The following is a 13,230-nucleotide window of genomic DNA, read 5'->3' on the forward strand; positions in this document are numbered from 1 at the left end:
CCAACATGGGTTCATCCCATAGCCTACAGTTCCACAAACTGCTCCAGCATGGACACCTTACTCGTGTTCTTTCTACAGGGTGCCATCCTTCAAGAACAGAGTGCTCCAAGCATGGCCTTCCCACAGGGTCACAGCCTCCTTCATCTGCAACCACCTGCTCTCTGTGGGGTCCTCCAGGGACTGCAGAGGCACAGCCTGTGACACCGTGATCTGCACCACAGGCTGTACAAATATAAAGGAGAAATCTTGGATTCTGCACATAAATTTCTCTTTGTTCTTTTTATAATGTGCTGAGTTTCAGGAAGGCAAACTGAGCTTTAGAAATTGTATTTTAAGTGGAATATTATTTAGTGAAATAGATGAACATTTAAGGAATTTTCTTGCGTTTCCCAAGAATTCTATTAACTAGGGTCTAATGCATAAAGAAAATAGTTCACCCATTTTTTGTCTTCAGAGAGCTCGTTTTTAAAATCCAGATATAATCTAAGCTGGAATAAAAACTGATATGGTAACAACAATCTTATTAGACACAATATTTAAATTTATAATTTTGATAGTAAAATGTTTTATTGTGGAACTTTAGCTTTTGGAATGTTACATCTGAATTTAAGTTAGTGCTTTTAAACTGTACAGCAGAGACTATATGGTGTAAGAGAGGTGGGCTCCATTAAAGGAAAGACATAAATTAGGTTCATGGTACTAAGGGTTCAGTGTGACATTTATCTAATGAAGTTTCAGACATCTTCCGGAGAGACATCTGTGTTTGCTGTCATCATAGGATCTACCTCCGTATGTCCAATGGAAAGGAACCAACACTTGTGCTCTTGCACTCACAATCTCTTTGTAATTACTTCTTCAGTGACATGAATCATACATGTTCTCTTCAGAACTTAAAACTTTTGTGAGATATCTGAGATAAATTTCTGTGTCTTGCAGTATTTTGGAGAGTGGAGGATCCTTTCTGGAAGATATATGAATCTTTCTTGTATAGTATTAATGACAAAGTCATCTGTGACTGAGAGAGATGGAACTGATGCCTTATGCTGTTTAATTGGTCAAGTCTATACAAGTAAAAAAAAATGGTTCAGAAGATGAGCTCATAACAGTCTGTGACTGTGGGCACTGTCTAAATTTTAGCATAGTTTCAGTCCATGGCATGGTTTGTGCCAAACTCTCCCCCAGACAATTGATGCACTGTCAAGGTAATTGCATGTGTCAGGGACCATTCTCAGTTTGGATCTGGCCACCCTCTTTTGAGGGGGAAAAAGTGCCTGATGATACACCATTTAACATGACCTTACAGGCCAGAGGATTTCCATTGCATGGTTCAATTTCTACTGCAGGCCTTTCCTTTCAGTCCATACATTATTACAAGATTTAGGACAATGCAAACACAGATCTTCCTAGGAATTTCTATAAATCTAAGGTCTTGTGTAATGTCACATAAATTTTAAAGGAAAATCTCTAACAATTTCATGGCATTTCTGTCTTGTAGCTGAAGAGGAAATATGCACTTCTTTTGCAGGTGAAACTCCTATAGACTCCACTGAGAATTCTGCCAATGGATGTGAAGAAGAATTAGTTCACTAGTGATTTTTTTGTGACATAATTAAAATTTATATCATCAAAACCCTGTAGGTCTAAGCAACTTCTAACTCTAAAGCCGTAAGGAACTGAGACATGTAAACAACATCTCAGGAACACTTTTCAAAGGGAATGGTGCTTTTTGGATACAGTCGAAAATGCAACTGTAACTTTACCCCCCCCCCCCCCCCCCCCCCCCCCGCCAATAACAAAACACATCAAATAGCAATGGAGAAAGATGGAAGAGGAAAAAGGATTTCAAGAATTTTGGAAATGATGAATATTTTTTCCCACAAGGAAAGAAAGAAAATATTGTGAGAATGGAAATTTCTCTAGCTGGAGGTGTAAAAACCAGAACTAATAACAATTTTTTTATCATGTATGCAGAAACTGACAAAATGTAGTGATATTTTAAGAGGGAATGAAAAATTAATGTATGTCATTTAAATTGTCAAGCAAAGTGTCACACTATTTTATGAAATTAAACTTCATGTTATCTATGAAATATATATAAAGAACTAAAGAAAACATACCAGCAGAAAATATGGCCCATCCTGATGCTGGCTAACTGCCTGAAACCATGATTTGCATCCAAGGAAATCTAAACTGCATATGCTAGCTCTGCAATTGACTCTGTTATTCCCTACATTGCTTTTATTATTACTTAAAGTATAGCAGAATCTCACTGAGTAGTGTTTCAGTTGAGAACTGACAGTCTTCTACCTTAACATAAAATCAGCCAGTACACAGAAATCAAGGTGGTATTGCAGTAAGTGGTGTTGCAGTAAAGAAATTGTGTTCAGAAAGGCAAATTTGCTAAGGAACAAAGAAGAGAAAGAGCACAGAAATGTCTGAATCATCACATGCAATTCATGGATCTCAGCAAGATCCAGCATGAACTTAATGCCCTTTTTTCTTTTGTATTTCCTTGTGGAAAGGTTCTGACATAGTTCTTCTGGCAGTGATATATATTGTTTAATTTCGAAAATAGATTAATGGTCCATGTGAAGATATATATTCTTTCATTTCAGTAGTACTCTGTAGTTTAAACACTCCTCCTCTGTCTTTTGTGCTGTACCCTACATTGGCACATTTACATTATTTTCTTGAGATTACTAAAATAGTAATGTGGTTACCACAGTAGTGAATATTCTTGAGGTGGATTAATGTTGGCTGCCTGACATCCACCCAGCTGCCCTCTGACTTCCTCTCCTCAACAAAACAGAGGAAGAAAATAAGACGAAAAAGCTCATGGCTTGAGATAAAGGCAAGGAAATAATTTGCCAATTATTCTCACAGGCATAACCAACTCAAAAAAAATGAAAACACCTTACACCCACCCATGTCTCTTTTCATCAGTCTCAGCTGATAAAATTCCCATTTTCTCTACCACCTTCCCTTCTAGCCCCTGACAGTATAAGGGGAAAAAAAATGGGGAGTGGCAGCCAGCTTATAACAGCTGTCTGCTGCTCCTTCCTCCTCATACTTCTTCCCTGCTCCAGCTTTCCATGGCTTTCCATGGTCAGGTGGACTGTCAGGTATGTATTTATTTAGCTAGAGCTCAAATGCAGAATTGTTGCAAAGAGGCTTCTCTATATCCCAAATAAACACAGGGATATAGCCTATCTGACTGGCATCTCCACTACCACTCTTTGTAGGACCATGTATTAAGGTTTCTCTCCCTTGAACTTTTATGTTTTGATATTTTTATACCCAAATATATTTCCAGACCCTCTACTAAGGATAACAGCACAGGAATTCAATACTATATTTTTAGCAAGAAAAGGTGATTAAGAAATGGCTTTCAAGGCTTTGAGTTTTGCCTGTAATGGTGAAGATTTTGCTTATAAGGAAACTGATGTTTGCATATGTACCATTTGGTCCCCTTCATTCCAAACTTTCCAAACCATATAGCATGATGTATTCCAGGGGGGTAGATCTGATCGAGTGCCAATGGAGCCAGGCTGAGAAGTTTGCAATCCACTGCCCAATGCATTTGGTTCTTGTAGAAGTTATGAGATCTGACAGAGCACCACAATATTGGATAGATGAAAACTGCAGTGACCGTGTGATGGTCTGCCTGAGCAAATGAGTCTTCGCAGAACTGATTGTGCCAAGATATCTCAGCTGTTTTTCTCTGGTGCCAAATCAAGTTTGACAGGGTTTATTAGCTTAGGATCAAGGTCATGGTAATATAGCTATTTTGCTTTAGCTTCAATTCTTCGCTTGAGGATTGTGCCTGATCTAATAAATTCTACAGAATTGAACTGGTTCTTCATAATGCCCGCTTGGCTGCCGGATCTGTTTTACACTGCTTTGTTATGCTCTGTTTTGAAGCTTGATAATCCACAAATTTTAAAGAGGTGATTCATGATTGGATCTCTAGCTCACATAGTTTTGATCAGGCAGAAACAAGAAACTGCTTTTAAGAAAACAAATACTTACTGGTAGCAAAGGTCTCTACTTCACTTGATTTCTCCTTTTTTGCTTTTCACCTTTCAGTGAATCAGGCTGAAAATAGCCAAAAATCTTTATTTTAAACATCCTAAAACATGAAGTAAGTAGGTATTTACTTGCTTTTCACAGTCAAAGGTGCACATAGCAGCTTTGGTTCTTACCTTTAGTATTCCCTCTTGTACATAAGAGTTTAAATTCTCTAAATCAGTAATTCAGCCAATGGGTCTTCTGACATGAGATACCGCTTACTACTGTTTGCTTGAGGCAGAAAATTACCACAAATTATTATGGAAAGCCAAGAATAAAATAATCATATTTCATAGTTAAGAAATAATTTTTACATTTCTATGTAAAAATAAATCTCCCTCTACAATTCCTATCTCATCAAACATGCTTATTATACTAAAGATATTCTCTAGAATTATTTGTGGAACTATTTTTCAGGCAGTTTGTTCTAAAGTTTGGGGGTTTTAAAGCACAAAAATTTTGAAAGTATGCACAGAAAAAGGGTGTTTTCTAGATCTATGACTGTCTCTAAGAATTGGACATTTGTGGCATTAATAGCAATGATTAGAGACATAGAAATTGTCTGCCTTTCATATCTTGCAGGATCAAGTTAAAATGCACTCCTTCAGCAAATAATGTTGACAGTAAACTCAGCTGTGAGAAAAAATGAAGAACTGTTTTGGTTTAACTGGGCAGACACAGCTCACTCCACCCCAGCAGGATGAGGAAGAGAATTTGAAAAGAAGATAAAACTAGGTGATTAAGATAGTTTAACAGGACAGAAAAGGAACAGCTTTCAATGCAAACCTGCTAAATTCTACTGCTCACACTTCACTGTCAAATTGTTGTGTTGGCAAGGTAGTAGTTGCATAGCAGATATGAAAAAACTTTTAGTGTAAGTCAGTTAAACAGTCAATCAAACAAGCTGGAATTCTGAAAAAACTCCAGCTCTATTAGCTGGAGGAACTGAGAGGCACAGACAACTTAGAAGCAACTCGCACAAAGAAATGAAATAAGGATCAATTTGTTTAGCTCTCAAGATGCTAAAATGCTTTCCATGTTTTGTTCCATACTGGGGTACATAAAAGCCTTTTTCTTTCATTCCACACATTATCACTGTGGGTCTTTCCTCTGAGTTTTTGCTTAATAGTACAGTAGAGATGCATCAACAGCAGATACTTTTGCAGATAAATCCAGAAATAGCATTTTTCATTTGGTAAGTGATGAATAACAGTAATTATAATAATATTAGGCAATTGAACCAATTTCCTGTACATTCTATAGTGCTTTATGCTCATAAATTGGAACCAATAATCAGATGTAGACCTCTCTTGTTTTATTAATAAAAAACAGTCTCACCATTTATTATTCATTAAAACTGATGGAATATCTAGTTAGTGCAGGGACTGATTTGTTGCAGCTTACTGCAGGAAATTTAATTGATGGACAGTTTGTTTCTGAAACATTTGCTTAACCATGACCCTGTTGAACAACTCCAAAGCTAAGGTTATTAATTACCCTAAAACTGGACCAGGGTTATTTCCCTGCACAGCAAGTAGCCTGAATGTATCCGATTCACAGAATATTCTGAGTTGAAAAGTACCCACCATGACCATCCAGTCCAACTCCTAAGTGAACAGGCCATATGGGGATCAAACCCACAATGTTGGTGTTATCAGCACCATGCTCTGACCAAGTGAGCTAATCCAGAATCTAATGGTTTTACCAGCTTTGTATTTCACTAGAAATAGCCTCAATAGCCTGTCTTAGATTACACTACTAAAATTATTTCTGTTTAAAATGCACAACTTCACTTTCTTACTAGAATTCAGATCAACCAATGGAAAGAGTAAAGTCAAATGAAAGAGTACTAAGGAATCTATATTTGAAAAGCAACACTGGAGTATGCCTATGATTTTTTTATCTATGCCCTAAATGTAAAAATCTGTGACCATTTTAGCCTAGCCGGATGACAGCGAGAGGAAAAAAGTTCTGTTATACTCATCCCCCATGAAAAACCTGGAACAAGAAAGCATTCTAATAACTTCTTGGACTTCTTGCATTGTGCAAAGACAGGCAGATGCCATGTAACATGCTTCTTTCTATGTATGGAATTTAAAAAATAAATTAATGTCTTTAATTTAAATACAGGCATTGTGTTTTGATTATTTACTCTTTGATAAGGCCATAAAAATCAGTTTGAATAATCTCAGTGATGAATTTAACTGTGAACCAAAGAAGTCTCAATAACTCAAGCTGGGACATACAGAGAAAGGATACGGACAGAAGAAGCAAATGGGAATAATTTAGAAATTATATACAAGTGGAAAAAAGTTTATAGCTTGTACAGCTGTGGTTCATTGCAGCTCATTTTTCAATGAGTATCCTATGGCATTGACTCTTAGGAGATGCACAATGGGATTATTTTTTTATGGTTTGGTATAAGTTGCCTGATGTCTAAAATCTATGTTCCTAAGTCTAGTCCACCTCCAAACCTCCTTCTGTCTCTGCCATGTGTTAGGGCAGCAAAAACCTTTTGTCCCAATTCCTCATCCCTAGTCAGTTCAGTCTACCAGAAATCCTGGTTGCAAGGGGACCCCTTGCTATTTCCTGAAGCTGCACAGAAAATATGTATCCCTTACATTGTGAAAGCTGGAGACAAAAGGTCACCTTCAAGTTGATTCTAGTAAGATGATAAGACAGCAAATACTTGCTTATAGTCAGGTGGTAGGTAAAGTAAAATCTCATACAAGAAAACTGAGAGTTTCTCAGATATAATATCCAGCAGCAGTTTGGATCTTGAAAGGGGAAGTTCACCATCCTAAAGAGATGGTTTCAGAATGTTTTCTTCACATTTGATAAAGATTTTCATTGCTTCTTCTTGTAGGTCAAAATTATGGAAAAAATATGAAAAGAGAATCAATATAGAACACAGTATTTTTGTTTTAGAGATTCTGAGCTCTGTCAAAAATAGCTTATTCTAGTGTACATTACTTGAATTAAGTGCATTAAAATTCATTAAATTTAGAATGGAGATAAAAAACTTGTTGTTGCTATATCTTTCCCACTGCTTTATGCCACTTTTTCATGGTTAAGTTTGAGAAGGTCTTTTCTGCATTACAGTGATCTCCTATAATTCATTTAGCAGTTAGAGAAATTACAATGACAGAGCAAATCAGTAAGATATAATGTTTAGATCTGACTCGTTGCCAGCTCTGAGCACCCTGATCAAATGCTTTAAATTTAATATTTAATGAATAATGGCTAAAATAAGAAACTAAATGACCTGAAAAAAGAGCAAATGAAAACCACTCAGGAGAACTTGCATACTGGAAGGAAAAATGGAGTTGACAACTTTAAAAGTTTAAGTTTCCCCTTCTTAAGTTGCTTGACAAGTCAATCCATGATGTCTTAATAATAATCTCAAATACAGCACCTGCACACTAGGGTGCAAATTTTAGAGCTGGCATTGCTAACCTAGGAGTTAGGAGGTTAGCTTGACTGTTGTCAAAAGGGGTTTGAAAAACCAACCTTTCAAATTTAAGTACAACAACTCCTGATTAACAGAAAAGAAAAAAAGGTAAAAAAAAGCACCATCACTAGACATTCTTTTATAATGCAAACATGGAAGGAGTTATTTGACTATATTCTAATTCTGAGTATTGAATTAAGCATGTCATTTTAACTCATTTCAGGATTTGTTTGTGTAATATCAACTTGATATGTCTTTTACAACTTTGATTTTTAGTGTTTTGGAATTCTGTACCTTTCCACTTGTGTTTTTTCCTTCACTGAAATGCAATGATCCCTTGTGTCAGTGCTATTTCACTGCATGCTACATGACCATTCCAATCTTTCAAGGGCTTTGACCACAGCATAGTTTCCAATGGTGTTGCAAGGAAGGAAATCCTTTACCATCCTAAAGAATTTTACTTGCACTTCCATCCACATGTCTTGAGCATATTTAATACTGCCAATTTATACTTCAGTTTTGATATGGCACTGATAGATATCGATGTGACACGGTTGACCTGAATGAATTCTGCTTCCATCCCGCTTGGTTCATCATGAACTGATGTAATTTTAAGTGGTTTCACAGTGTGTCAGAATTAGATAGAGCTCAGCAGGATAATTCACAGTGCCACAAATATGCACATTCTTTCCCTATCAATTTCATAGAGAAGTTAAATTCCTTAGAAACATAATCCACAAAATCTATGTGTGATGACAGAAAGCCACTCAGAGCAGGTATAAAATATAGTATAGTGGTGACTGAGAACTCCAGAACTTCCCACTAGCTTTGATGAGTGACTCAGGACTTGAACTTTTAAGCTCTTGGATCATTTGAAAGCTAAAATGGGTAGGCACCTAACTGAGCAAGGCACACTCTTTTTAAAACCAGAGAAGCAGCCTTAGGCCCCTTATTTTGAATAAAAAAGCACATTTGGAATCAAAGTAGTCTTCCCAACAGCATGGAATTAAGGTTCATTTCCAGTGACAGCCAGAAATTATTCAGATGCACCCTGCTACTTTCCAGGGGACTTTTCAAACTTCCAGATAGGATATGTCATCCCTGCAGGCAGGTCCATAGAGGGATATCTGGTTGGTGTTTGTAATGTGTCTACTAATGAGAGAGGCAAATAATGAGATTCCAACATCAAGATAAAGACATAAAGACAGGTGCATGGGGAACCTTTAGGACAAACAAGAGTCAGATCTGGTAAATCCAGACAACTGCTTGAGTTGAGTGCTGATACCAAAGTGCTAAGTGTCTCCTACCACATAACAAGCAGTAGGGTAAAAGCAAATGGCCCCAGGCTATTCCAGGGGAGATTTAGATAGGATCTGAGGAAAAAATTTTTCACTGAAAGTGTTTTCAAGCATTGAAATAAGCTTCCTAGGGAATTGGTTATCATCCCTGGAGGTGTTTAAAAGACGTGTAAGTTTGGCACTTAATGACATGGTTTATTGGTGGACTTGACAGTGTTAGGTTAATGGTTAGACTCAATTTCAGTGGTCTTTTTCAACCTCAGTGACTCTATTGTATTCTTTTCAGATATAAGATGTACTGTAGAAGCAATGTGAAATCTATTGACAATACAAATACTAACCTACTCAGAGAATTTAAAGGTTTCACAAATTAGCTGGCTCTGACATCTCTCACAGTTAAGATCCAGCAGCTCTGAATGATGCTACTTAGAAATGTATTTCCATGGCTTCTCATCCACACTTCTGTAGGAGACTATCCATTTCTGATGCAATAGACAGTGATGTGCTGTTCCTCAGTGGAAACATTCACAGCTCAGGATTCACTAAAACAGACAATGAACATCTGTCAGTTTGTCACTCACTGTGCTTCACTGCTCACACAACTTCTTCTATTTCTGACAAGAAAAAAGACAGAGCTTCTCAGTTCAAGATGATAAAATGTTTGTATACCACCACTTCTTAAGAAGCAGAGAAGGACCTGAGGATCTCAGATTTATAAAATAAAATGTCACAGTTCCTATTTTAAAATGCCTGAAGTATTCAACTACTTGATATAAAGAAAGTGACCTAGGTCGTCCTCAGTCAAATGATGCAGCAACTTGTAATAGAGAAGGACTCAAGTCATGCCACACATATAACCTATCTGGATCTCATGTTTGCACTGAAATTGTAACAAGACAAATTTGGAGACTATCTGTCTCCAAAGCCTGATCTGTTACCTCCACTTTGATGTGAGAGCACTCATTTTCCATTACAACTGTTTTGTTGTTCTGTTTACAAATGAAAACAGTTGGAAGTCAGGAAAAATGCCTTTTAGCTGACAAGCCACTCTGTCAGAGGTCTGACACAATAGTAAAGTGTTCCTCTGTCCTTGACTTCTCAGTACAACAATAACCTTTCTTTGCTTCAGGTGAGTTTTACATGGAGCTCTGATACCTGCTGCCTGAACTCAGAACTTGGATAACTATAACATCGTGTGTGAAATTGCAGTCAAGATTATAACATAGAAAATTTCTAAATAATGTAGAGAGTATGCTGCAGCATAAATTTAGCAGACTCTGTAAAGCTAGGCAAGCTAGGCACCTTTCTAAATATTTAATCCTCTTAATGTATTTTTGCAGCTAGATGCTCTGTAGAAATAACCAAATATATACTACACCATACATATTTGAAAATGCACCGGATATAATTTAATAATAATATTTCAGACTGGTACACATGAATCTTTGGAATTCCCCTCTGTCACAATATCACAACATTAAAAAGCATGTTATTAAAATACATTGACTTGATGTTTCTCTTATTGGCTTCCATGCATTTTTCTTTAAGGGAAACAGTAAACTGCTGAGATTAAATTTGATTTACATTTTCAGTAGAGGCATGGCAAATTATAATACCAGGTGCTTCTTCTCAGTTGGATTTATTTTGTCAACATGCTCAGTGCATGAGGGAAATACTTAATTATATTAGCTGCAAAAGGACAGTACCCAGAAATGTCATAGCACAGCAGGACAGAGCCACCCTACCATTCTCAGGAAGATGACTTTTAGTCAGAAGCCGCCAAGGAGAGGAAACTACTTTGGCACTGGTGCAATAATATTTAGCCTTTCACTTGCCATATAAACATGCCTAGGAGTGTAGCTGGCCAAACCCCAAATACACTGCAGTGTTTGGGACCTTTTCATCAATAGTGCTTTTGATAAAAGAGTGAAATGGATGCCTGCTATGTTTTCTTTCACAAAGGTCCCCTTAGCAGAGCTAATATTACAGATTCACTGATAAACTTTGCAAGAGCCAGAGCTGAAAGCTACAGACCAAGTGAATTAATCAAATTTTTCAGGATCTAGTAGAGAGGGCACTGCTGGAACATTCATTCTTTCCCTGGTTGTTTACTCCGGTCCACCTGACAGAAAAATCATATGCCCCAGTGATTTGTGGCAAGGAGAGCTGAAAGCACAACTGAAAAAAAAATCAGATTTTTTTGCAACCAATAAAGATCATTGAAACAACAGAAAAGTAAACCAAGCACACTTTTTTACATTTTTAATAAATTTTCAAGATGATGTAGAGCAGGCTGCCTAGAAGTTTAAATTAAATTTAAAAAGACACCTCAAGACACACAAGGCCTACAATACCTGCACGAGTATAATCACCAAATATTTTTCTGTGGGAATTAGATCCAGTAGCGTCTATGTATATATTATTTTATTCTGAGTATTTGTTTAAATATTTCACCTAAGAAAACTTTAAATCTACTCAATAAACTGATGCAATTATAAGTGCTCAAACGTAATACCAAATTATTAGCACATGTATTAGAAACAATTTTTTTTTTCCTTTTGTCTTCTGCTATGTAAAACTTGAAGCATAGCTCTTAACTGTTCTGTGCGAGGTTGGGTAGGCAGAAGACTGTTATATTCTCAAGTAATTATAATTTGAGCTATGGCAACATTTTATATAATACAGTTTGATTATATGAATAAAAGTGAACCTAGTCAAATTCCAGTAATTTCAAAAATCTAATTAATGATAGAAAACCTTTCCATATAGATCAGAGTCATTAGAACTAAGAAAAACGTTACTAAAATTTCAGGATCTTTTTATTTACCTCTTTTTCTACTTCTTTGCCAGGTCATTGCAGGAGTCTGTGCTTCAGTTTGTTAAAAAAGAAAGAGGTTGGCTATAACTGGGTCAAACATATATAACATCACTTTTACTATATGCATTCAATATATATCATAGATACCAGACCACAGAATTAAATTGACTTTACCTTCACCTAATTTCTGCATGCTAATGTGATTGATCAAACACTGCCTTGGGTTGGATCATTTCTTTTCTGAAAGTGACTGTAACTAAAAGAAATGAGAAAATTTTTCTAGTAGCTTTTGTTCATTGCTTCAAATTTTGAGGCAACATACTCACATATATGGCAATTTCTGAATAAATGGCAAGATTCCTCAGATTCTGCAATCAATAAGGAACTTTTAAGTTACAGACTAAACTATTTTCTCAGCTTTTAAGATATTTTGTAAGAAACTTCTAGAACTAAGATTAGATAACTATTTTTACAGGAACTGCTCTGAATAAATGTACCCAAATATTCACATAAGAAACTTTTTTTTTCTCAAATCAAATGAGGCATGTATAAGAATACAAACCTCAGTGCAGTCTACAAAAATGTATCTTAATAAAATATAGCTTACTAAATACTTCAAAACTGTTAGATGAAAATGAACACATTTTTCTTTTACTTTGGTTTGAAAATTTTAGTAATTTTTTGGTGTGATTCCAATAATTACCTAATTATTAATACTACTTTTCAGAAAAATAACTGCCTAATAATATCCTCTGTTCTGTATTTAAACCTTATCTGTTAAAAAATATGAAATAGCATATGTACCACATAATGTACTTTTAAGTCAACTTCAGAATATTTGAGTAAATACAGGAAGCCTAACTAGAAAACTGAAAATACTAAGCATAAATATCATATAACTATTTCCCAAACTTTTATAATTGTTAATATTTTAATTGGAGGCATGGTTAAGTGTCTAATAGTTTTGCTGCACTTTTATACTGCACATTTTGCAGTATAAAGATGCTAAGAAACTCAGCAGAGTTTATTCAGAATACTCCTGATTTATGGGAAAAAAATGTTGGCACAAAATTTTCACCCTCCACAGATTAACGGATGTGAATTTCCAAATCCTGGAAATGCTTCTTCAGCAAGAAGATTTTCTTAGTTTTGGATCAAATAATTATTCAACCGTGTAAGTATTTAATTATTTAACTATTGAAATTATTTTCTTATTTTACACGTCTGTTTATAACCTTATAATTTTGTGCAAAATATTGTCAAATTAAATGGTTATTATATGTCAAAGGTAAGTATCTCCATGGTACAGACTGGAAGCATACGGCTTTATTAAAGCTAATGGATTAAAATATTTATGCTACCTCAAGATCACACCCTCTGATTCTTTTTCAGATTATGGGACGTATAATTAAATGATACATATACACCACTTTCTCCAACATGATGATAAATTATTATGCTAAAAACAACTCAAGCAGGCCATGACAGATCAGCACTAGAGGAGAGACTCCAAGAATGCCACAGTAATTATACACATTATTAGGTAGTTAAAATTAACGTCAGATCCAGAACTGAATCATTTGTCCTTAAAATTT

Source organism: Lonchura striata, chromosome 5 (assembly GCF_046129695.1).
Source record: "Lonchura striata isolate bLonStr1 chromosome 5, bLonStr1.mat, whole genome shotgun sequence".
NCBI lineage: Eukaryota > Metazoa > Chordata > Aves > Passeriformes > Estrildidae > Lonchura > Lonchura striata.